This window comes from Heterocephalus glaber, unplaced genomic scaffold (assembly GCF_053883595.1).
Source record: "Heterocephalus glaber isolate CG9 unplaced genomic scaffold, H.glaber_assembly_v1.0 deba00001610, whole genome shotgun sequence".
In the NCBI taxonomy this organism is placed as follows: Eukaryota; Metazoa; Chordata; class Mammalia; order Rodentia; family Bathyergidae; genus Heterocephalus; species Heterocephalus glaber.
The window spans coordinates 29821522-29832576 of NW_028258381.1; the positions used below are offsets into that span (position 1 = coordinate 29821522).

The 11055-nt window shown below is 38.2% G+C and overlaps 1 pseudogene; it reads right to left on the minus strand.

The window, feature by feature from the left end:
* Positions 1-4092: 4092 nt before the first annotated feature.
* LOC106009000 (putative G protein-coupled receptor 160) lies at positions 4093-10753 on the minus strand (annotated as a pseudogene).
* Between the last annotated feature and the right edge of the window lie 302 nt (positions 10754-11055).

Below are 11055 nucleotides of genomic sequence, written 5' to 3' on the forward strand. Positions count from 1 at the left end.
CATTCCCACAAACAATGTAGAAGGGTTTCTTTTTCCCTACATCCTCTTCAGAATTTGTTATTATTTGATTTCTTGAAGATGGCCATTCTTTCTGTAGTGAGATGGAATCTCAGTTGTTTTAATTTGCATTCTCTGATGGCCAGCTGTGTCGAGCATTTTTTCAGGTATTTATTAGCCATTTGTACCTCTTCTGAGAACTACTTCAGTTACCAAATTTTTGATTGGATATTTTGAGAGGTCTGTATTTTGGTTTTTGAGACAGACTCTTGCTATGTAGTCCAGGCTAGCCTTGAACTTACTATGTAGCCTAGGATATCCTTAAACTCATGGCGATCCTCCTGTCTCAGACTCCCAAATCCTGGGATTACCGATGTGTGCCACCACGCCTGGCCAGGGAGGTCTGATTTTTTTGAGGACTTTGTAGGTTCTGGATACTAGACCTCTGTCAGAGGAGTGTCTGGAAAAATTATTTTCCCATTCTTCAGGTTACCTCTTAATTCTGGTGGTTTCTTTTGCTGTGCAGAAGCTTTTTAATTTGATATAATCCAATTGTTGATTCTTATAGACTAATATTTCTGCAGTATCTGAATTTGACAAAAGAATCATAAATCCACATTACAGATGCTCCTTAATGTATTTCTTGGGTTATGTCCCAATAAACCTTTGGAAGTTGAAAATATCCTAAGTCAAGAGTGGATTTACACTTTAGAGCATTGATTGTGGCCTCTCGTTGTCACTTGGCTCACTGGGGCCTGCAGCTCACTGCTGCCCAAGTCACAGGAGACTGCACTGCCACATACTGCTAGCTAGGGAATGGATCACAATTCAATGATCAAGGTCCATCTCTACTGAATGTGTATTGTTTTTGCATCATCATGAAGTCTAAAACCATAAGTCGATCTCTATTAAGCAGAGGATCCTCTGCATAAAATAAGTACATCTTGTAAAAATTAATTTTCACAGGTAATAAAAGAAAAAATAGATAAATTGAATTACATCAAAAATTTATGAACTATGCATCAAAAGATACAACAGAGTGAAATGATGCCAGGTATAGTGGTGCACACCTGTAGTCATCCCACTACTTGAGAGGCTGAGGTAGGAGGATTGCCATGAGTTCAAGGCCAGCCTGAACTACACAGTGAGACCCTGTCTCAAAAGAAAAAAACCCAAAATAAAACAAGCAAACAAACAGAGAAAACAGAGTGAAAAGGCAACCTAAGAAATAGGGGAAATACTGGCAAATTACCTTGTCTTAGGGGCTAGTATGCAAATATATAAAGTATTCCTACAATTGAAAACAGGGCAAAGGACTTGAATAGTTCCATTACTTTCTCCTTGCTGGGACAAAATACCCAACACTCGCAAGCTAAAAAAAGTAAAGTTTTATTTTGGCTCACAGTTTGTAGAGGTTTCAGTCCATACCAGGCTAGGTCTAAGGCAGGATGGCATGGCAGAGGAGCACTGCAGAGGAAAAACAGTTTATGGCAGGGAAGGTAGGAAGCAATGAAGCAGGCCTCCCTTCCTCTTTTATCTCATCCAGGCTACAAGCCTTTTGGGTGGTACTACGCACACCAAGAGTGGCCCTTCCCATTATCCACTCCCAAAACTATGCTAAACCAATCAGTGGACTATTTCAGGACCATACATCCTTAATCCCAGTATCACATATTCTAGATTCAGCCATCTTTGAAAAGCCTCACCTATGAGGTTATGAAGCTTAGGGGAGCATCTAGATAAAAACCATAAAAGAGTCATTTCTCTGAAGAAGATACAGAAATGGTCAATACATACATTAAATAATACACAACATCACTCATCATTGGGGTAATGTAAATCAAAACCACAATGGGATACCAGCTCACACCCATTAAAATACCAACTATCTTTTTTTTTTTTTTTTGGTGCTGGGGATCGAACTCAGGACCTTGCGCTTGCAAGGCAGGTGGTAGAACCACTGAGGCAAATCCCCGGCCCTGAGATACCAACTATCAACCACAGGAAACAACTACTGATTTGGAAGAGGAAAATATGAAACCTTCTGCATTCCTGATAGGAATATAAAATGGTGGAAACCAGTATGTTAGTTCAAGGAGTTAAAAATAAAACTATCATATGATTCACCATTTCCACTATATGCCCAAGGGGAATGAAATCAGGGATTTAAAAAGATAATCTTTTTACCCTTGTTCATCACAGCATTATTCACAAGAGTCAGAAGGTGAAAGCCAGTAAAAATGGTCATACTTCCAAAACTGCTATATAGATTCAATGCAATCTCAATTGAAATTCCAACAGTATACTTCACAGAAATAGAGAAAATAATCCAAAAGTTCATTTGGAACCACAAGAGACCTAGAATAGCAAAAGCAATTCTAGCCAACAGAGACATGATATGGGGTACCACAATCCCCAACATGAAACTATGCTACAAAGCCATTGTGATAAAAACAGCATGGTACTGGCAAAGAAACAGACCTGAGGACCAGAGGAACAGATTATGAAGATGCAGAAACAACTCCAGACACACTCAGCCATCTCATCTTTGACAAAGGAGCCAAACACCCTCACTGGAGGAAAGACAGCCTCTTTAATAAATGGTGCTGGAAAAATTGGGTTTCAACTTGTCAGAGATTAAAACTCGACCAATATCTCTCACCATGCACTAAACTAAAATCAAAATGGATTAAAGATCTAAATATTAAAACAGAAATACTAAACTTGATGGAAGATAGGTAAGGTAGAACTCTTGAAGATATTGGTGTAGGAAAAGACTTTATAAATAAAACCTCAGTAGCACGGGAACTAGCACAGAGAATCAACAACTGGGATCTTATCCCACTAAAAAGTTTCTGCACTGCAACAGAAACCACCAACAGAGGTAAGAGACAACTTACAATGTGGGAAAAATTTTTACTAGCTGTTCCTCAAAGGATTACTATCTAGAATATATAAAGAACTTTAAAAAATCAGAACTCCCAAATTTAAAGACTCAATTCAAAAATGGGCACCTGAAATGAACAGACATTTATCAGACAAAGTAAAAGCAGCAAATAAACATATGAAAAATGTTCAACATCACCGGTCATTCGAGAGACACAGATGAAAACAACACTGAGATTCCACCTCACTCCAGAAAGAATGGCTGCTATCAAGAAATCAACCAATAACAAATGCTTGCTGGGTGTGGGGAGAAAGGGATCCTTCTTCACTGTTTGTGGGAGTGAAGACTGGTGCAGCCACTGTGGAAGTCAGTATGGAGATACCTCAAAGAACTACGACTAGAGGTCCCATTTGACCGAACTATTCCCCTGCTGGGTATCTCCCCAAAAGAATTAAAAGAATCATACCACAGTAATATATGTGCAGCCATGTTTATAGCAGTACAGTTTGTAATAGCTAAAGCTTGGAAACAATCCAATTGCCCATCAACTGGACACTGGATAAAGAAATGTTTTTTTTTTTAATAAAATGGAGTACTACTCAGCCATAAAGAACGAGAAACTAGAGACATAGCTAAATGGATGCACATTGAGGGCATACTCTTAAGTGAAATAAATAGGACACACATGTGTAAATACCAAATAGTTTCTCTAGTGTGAGAAACGGAAAGTGTAAATAAGCCTCAAAATGTTTAATAGATAATGTGAAATAGGAAGAAAAGGTCTAAAGGGGAGGAGGAAGTGGGAGGAGTAGGGGAAAGGAAAGAAGGGAAAGGAAAAAATATGAGAAAGGGAAAAAATGGAAACAGTGTTTGTAAATAGGGAAGGCTGGAGGGATTGAACAGAGGGCAGGGGAATGGGGAAAACATAAGAACCAAGATATATCATGTAAAGGTACAAATTCCCAGTGATGAACGTCATCATATTGTACACCTAAAATGTACCAATAAAGTTAATGAAGAAAAAAAAAAGGTGGAAGCCACCCAGTGTTCACTGATGGATGGATGGATGAACAAAATGTGGTATCAATATACACTGAAACATTACTCAGCCTTAGGAGGAAAAAATTCTGGCATGGACTACAACATGGGTAAACTTTTTTTTTCTAAGATTATGATTTTATTGTAATTGGTTTAAAGATGGTGACATATTAACAAATTATTATTGATACAGGCTTTTCAATTTGTCCAAAATTATGCATTGTAAGTGGAATGAAGCAGCATTTCCAGTTGACAAATGGATCTATGGGTAATGAGGTGTTTCTTAAATAAAGCTTGTGACAATTAAACCAACAAAGGGTGGCAATGAGAAAACTATTGACAAAGTACAACCAGGGAATGTTCAACTCAATATATGCAGGAATCTGTACTTTAAGTAAAAGAATGAATACCTGAAGCAGTACAAATGGTAACCAGGTACCAAGAAAACAGATAATGAGCTTGGGCAAGAGTATTCTTTTAGAGTTTACAATGTAACTAGGGAGGGATGAAGAAGGAAAATACAAGATAGGCTCATTCATATAGGAAGTTATTTGAATAGCCTGTACCAAGGTAGTAACTTCTGACCAAGAGGTTATAAAAGCCATAAATAAAATTACCATCGTGGAAAGTTACAGGCAGTAACTCTGAATGCTGATATAGACAGGACATTGGTAAGAAATATTCTGTGCCTTCAGGCTTTGGTAGATACCTGGTTCTCCCAAAACATAAGCAAGGACTGAAATGCAAATCAAAATTACTGCAAATAAATAAAACGCCTTCTGACATTTAGATGATAGCTTGGTGAGTTTAGAGAAATTCAGGCAATAATCTATATAAGATATTAAGAAGACGGGATAATGCAAAAAGCCGTAAGTAAAGGAAATAATTTGCACAGAGACAGATATGGTATTTTTTTTCTTAAATTCTTTTATTGGTACATTTTAGGTATACAACACATTTACATTTCTCATTGGGAACTTGTACCTTTACATGATGCATCTTGGTTCTTATTTTTTCCCCATTCCTAGCCCTCCCTTCACCCCCTCCACCCTTCCCTATTTGCAAAGACTTTATTTCCATTTTTTCCACTTCTCATCATTTTTCCTTTCCCTTCTTTCCTTTCCCCTGCCCCTCCCACTACCCCTACCCCCTTTGGACATTTTCTTCCTATTTTGCATTATAAATTATTCACTCCAGTCATTGGTACATTTTAGGTACACAATATAATGACATTCATCGTTGGAAATCTGCACCTTTACATGATCTCTCTTTGTTCTTATTTTTCCCCCTTCCTCTGCCCTCCCTTCAACCTCTCCATTCCTCCCTATTTACAAAGATTTTTGTTCCTATTTTTTCATTTTCTCATATTAATTCTATTTTCTTTCCTTTCCCCTACCCCTCCCACTTCCTTCCCCTTTGCCCCTTTTCTTCCTATTTCACATGACCTATTATACATTTTAGTCCTTATTTACACTTTCAGTTTCTCATACCAGAGAAACTAGTCAGTATTTATGTGTGTCCTATTTATTTCACTTAAGAGTATGCCCTCAATGTGCATCCACTTAGCTATAAATGTCTCTAATTTCTCATTTTTTATGGCTGAGTAGTACTCCATTTTATTTTAAAAAACCCACATCTTCTTTATCCAGTTTCCAGTTGATGGGCATCTGGGCTATTACCAAGTTTTAGCTATCACAAATTGTGCTGCTATGAACATGGGTGAACATACATTACTGTGGTATGATTCTAATTCTTTGGGGAAGATGCCCAGCAGGGGAATAGCTGGGTCAAATGGGACCTCTAGTCCTAGTTCTTTGAGGTATCTCCATACTGATTTCCACAGTGGTTGCACCAGTCTACACTCCCACCAGCAGTGGAGCAGGGTTCCTCTTTCCCCACAGCCCCACCAGCATTTGTTATTCGTTGATTTCATGACAGCAGCCATTCTTTCTGGAGTGAGGTGGAATCTCAGTGTTGTTTTCATTTGCATCTCTTGAATGACCAGTAATGTTGAACATTTTTTCATGTATTTATTTGCTATTTCTACTTCCTTGTCTGAGAAATGTCTGTTCATTTCAGATGCCCATTTTCAGATTGGGTCTTTAAATTTGGGAGGTCTGATCTTTTTAAGTTCTTTATAGATTTGAGATAGTAGACCTTTGCCTGAGGAAAAGCAGGTGAAGATTTTTTCACAAACTGTGGGTTGTCTCTTCACGCTACTGGTGGTTTTTCTTGCTGTGCAGAAGCTTTTTAATAAGAAGAGATCCCACTTGTTGATTGTTTGTGCTAGTTCACAGGAAACTGAGGTTTTGTTCATGAAATCTTTTCCTACACCGATGTCTTCAAGAGTTCTACCTAACCACTGTTCCAACTGGTTCAGCATTTCTATTTTAATGTTTAGATCTTTAATCCATTTTGATTTTAGTATAATGCATGGTGAGAGATATAGGTCTAGTTTCAATCAACAGCACCATTTATTAAGGAGGCTATCTTTCCTCCAGTGAGGGTGTTTGGCTCCTTTATCAAAGATGAGATGGCTGAGTGTGTCTGGCATTGTTTCTGCATCTTCTAATCTGTTCCACTGGTCCTCAGGTCTGTTTCTTTGCCAGTACCATGCTGTTTTTATCACAGTAGCTTTGTAGTAGAGTTTCAAGTTGGGGATTGTGATACCCTCTACCATGTCTCTGTTACCTAGAATTGCTTTTGCTATTCTGGGTCTCTTCTTGTTCCAAATGAATTTTTGGATTGTTTTCTTGAGGTCTATGAAGTATGCTGCTGGGATCTCAATTGGAATTGCATTGAATCTATATAGCAGTTTTGGAAGTATGGCCATTTTCACTATATCAATCCTTCCTACCCAGAAGCAAGGGATGTCTTTCCATTTTCTGACATCATCTTCAATTTCTCTTTTCAGAGTGCCATAGTTTTCAGAGAAGAGGTCTTTGATTTCTTTCGTTAGGATGATTCCTAGGTATTTCAGTTTTTTGGATGCTATTGTGAAAGGAATTATTTGCCCTATTTCTCTCTCAGTGAGTCTGTCATTTGTGTAGAGGAAAGCTATTGATTTTCGTATGTTGACCTTGTATCCAGCTACTTGACTGAATTTGGTTATTAAGTCTAGAAGACTTTTGGTGGAGTTCTTAGGGTCTGCTATATACAATATCATGTCATCTGCAAATAATGACAATTTGACTTCTTCATTTCCTATCTTTATTCCTTTTATTTCTTACTCTTGTCTAATTACCATGGCTAATGTTTCCAAAACTATATTGAACAAAAGTGGTGATAGTGGACATCCTTGTCTTGTTCCTGATTTTAGTGTGAAGGATTTCAGTTTTTGACCATTTAGTATGATACTGGCTGTTGGTTTTCCATAGATGGCTTCTATCAGTTTGAGGTAGAGACCATCTATTCCAATTTTTTGTAGAGTTTTTATCATAAATGCATGTTGGATTTTGTCAAATGCTTTTTCTGCATCTATGGAGATAATCATAATGGTTTTTGTCCTTGGCTCTATTGATACAGAGTATTACATTGATTGATTTGCATATGTTGAACCATCCCTGCATCCCTGGGATGAATCCCACTTGATCAGGGTGTATGATCTTCTTGCTGATCTTCTGCATTGTTTGCCAGTATCTTATTAAGGAGTTTTGCATCTAAGTTCATTAGTGAGATTGGCTTATAGTTTTCCTTCTCAGTTGGGTCTTTCTCTGCTTTGGGGATCAAGGTGATGCTTGCTTCCAGGAATGAATTGGGGAGTATTGCTTCCCTTTCAGTTTCATTGAAGAGTTTAAACAGTAGTGGCAGCAGTTCCTCTCTAAATGTCTTGTTGAATTCAGCAGTGAATCCATCAGGGCCTGGGCTTTTCTTAGTTGATAAGTTTTTAATTACGTTTTCAACTTCATTGGTTGATATTGGGTTGTTCAGAATTTTTAGGTCTTCTTCGTTCAACTTTGGTAATTCATATGTATCTAGGAATCTGTCCATTTCTTCTGTTTTCCATCTTATTGGCGTATAGGTTCTAGAAGTAGGTATTGATGATCCTCTGGATTTCTGCTGGGGCTGTGGTAATTTCACCCTTTTCATTCCTAATTACATGGATTTGGGCCTTTTTCCTTTTTCTGATAAGGTTGGCTAAGGGTTTGTCAATTTTGTTGATTCTTTTGAAGAACCAACTCTTGGCTTCATTGATTTTTTGTATCATTCTCTTAGTCTCCATTGCATTGATTTCTGCCCTGATCTTTATAATTTCCTCCCTTGGATGAGCTTTGAGGTTGTCCTGCTCTTCTTTTTCTAGAAACTTGAGGTTCAGCATCAGGTTGTTTAATTGGGCTTGTTCTATTTTCCTAATATGCGTATTCATTGCTATGAATTTCCCTCATAAGACTGCTTTCATTGTGTCCCATAGATTCCAATATGTTGTACTGTCATTGTCATTTAATTGAAGGAACTGTCTGATTTCTTCTTTAATTTCCTCTGTGACCCATTGGTTATTCAGAAGTGTGTTGTTCAATTTCCACGTGTTTATGAAATTTTTTGAGTTTCTTTTGCTATGGATCTCCAATTTCATCACACTATGGTCTGATGATATACAGGGGGAAACTTCAATTCCTTTGCATTTACTTAAACATGTTCTATGTGTGAGTATGTGGTCTATTTTGGAGAATGACCCATGTGCAGCTGAGAAGAATGTGTATTCTGATTTTGTGGGGTGGAACACTCTGTAAACATCTGTTAAGTTCATTTGTTCAAGAGTTTGAGTTCTAGTATTTCATTACTTATTTTTAGTCTAGTTGATCTATCTGTGACAGTGGGGTGTTGAGGTCCCCCACTACAATTGTATTTGTGCATATATGACTTTTTATGTCCATTAGTATTTGTTTTATATAGTTGGGTGCACTAGTGTTTGGTGCATAGATATTTATGATTGTCATCTCTTCCTCTTGGATTGTTCCCTTAACAAGGATGTAGTGCACTTCATCTCTCTTAATCAGTGTTGGTTTGAAATCTACTTAATCTGCAAAGAGGATAGCTACTCCTGCTTTTTCTTGGGTTCCTGTCACATGGAGAATTGTTTTCCACCCTTTAACTTTCAGTCTATGAGTTTCCTTTTGAATTAAGTGTGTTTCTTGTATGCAGCATATTGTTGGATTTTGCTTCTTGACCCATTCTGCCAGTCTATTTCTTTTGATTGGTGAATTGAGACCATTAACGTTGATAGTTATAACTGAAATGTATTGACTTGTCATTGCCATGACTTTTTCTTTTTGTTGGGTTCTCCTCCTTTACATTTAATTTCTTGTCGTGCCAGATGGGTTCATTCTGCTTTGCTTCCTGGGCTTGTGATCCTCAGTGTCTGTTCCTAGGGTACTGTGCAAAATTCTTTGGAGTGCTGGTTTGGTATTCATGAAGTTCCTAAGGTGCTCTTTGTCATGAAAGTATCTTATTTCTCTATCCATTTTGAAAGATAGTTTTGCAGGGTACGTCAATCTGGGTTGGAGGCTGTTTTCTTTTAGGGCTTGGACTATGTCACTCCAAGCTCTTCTTGCCTTGATGGTTTGTGTTGAGAAGTCTGCTGTGATTCTGATGGGCTTTCCTTTGTATGTGATTTCTTTTCTCTAACTGCTTGTAGAACTTTGTTCTTCTGTTGAGTTTCTGGAATCTTAACAATTATGTGCCTATGTATAGATTTTTTTTTGATCAAGGCTATTTGGAGCCCTCTATGCCTCACTTATCTGTATGTCAAGTTCTTTTCCCCTGCTTGGGAAGTTTTCTGCCATTTCTTCTGTGAAGAGTATTTTTAAAGTCATCTGCACTCTCTCCTGTTTCTTTATTGACTCCAATCAGTCTTATGTTTTTCTTCTTTGCTTTGTCTAGCAGCTGCTGGATTGCTTTCTCATATTCCCTTATAATTTTGAAGCAATTTTTCTTTTCCTAGTCATTAATTGCAATCTTATCTTCTATATCTGAAATTCTGTCTTCACATTGGCTCATTCTGCTGTGTAGACTTTCAATGGAGTTTTTCATCTCCTGGAAATCTATTTGCATCTGTTTTATGGATTCTGTTTATTTCCTATGTTGGGATTCCATCATGTTCCTGAGCTCCTCTCTAGATTTATTAATCATGTCTTGCCCTAGGAGCACAATTTCTCATGTTATCTGAGAAATTATTTCTGATTTCTTTTTTTCCAGATCCCCTTTTGTTGCCCATTCAGTGGGTCCAGGTGGTTGAGTATCAAGAGTGTTCCATCTCATTTCCCTTGGGGTTGCTGTAGGTGATCTGGAAGTCTGGTTTTGAGACTTATTTACGTGTTTTCTCATTTCGACTCGGGGGGCAGGGGGGGTGCTGTTGGTGCCTGGGCGGCTCACCCCCTCTGAGCTGGGAGAGGTGGGACAGGGGCCTGGAGCGGCGGTAGGGATGGTGGCCTGGAAGCCCCTTCCTCTGGACCAGGAGCAGTGGAACAGCGGCTCAGAAGCTCCTACCTCTGGGCCGGGAGCGGCGGGACAGGAGGCGGCCCAAAAGCCCTTTCCTCTGGGCTGGGCCAGATATGGTATTTAGTAAACTTAATACCTAAAAGTACAAAATCCCTGAAATAGGATATGATGGAACTGTTTACCAAGAATAAAAAATCAACAGATGCTAATGAAACACAAAAACATTCCATAAAATTTTGATAGCTGTTTTTTTCTTCTCATTCCTAATGTGAGGATATTTAGTAATATTTTCCCAAGTACGATCAAGAACAACAGTAAAGTAGCATCTAGAGGCTGATTCGTTTGATGTAACTGGTTTGGAAAAGAGCAGCTGTCTGAAGAAAAAGATGTCATATTTTTAAATTTCAAGAAGACCTGCTGGAAAATACATGAGAAAACAGTGCTTCACTTTATTTTCCATTCACACACTATAGTTTAACTTGACCTTATCTGAAAAAATTCCATCACAGGTTCGTGGTACAAGGGCACAGAAGCATAGCTGCCAATCTGACGATTGCCAGGTGGTGTGTTGCTTGGAGGAGGCCTAGATGGAATGACCAGATGAGTCTCTCCAGAGTCTTCCTAACCAATGATCTTATTTTATTTTGATTTTGCTGCCTTCAATTATGTCACTGTTGGTTCCTTGCATTTCATTT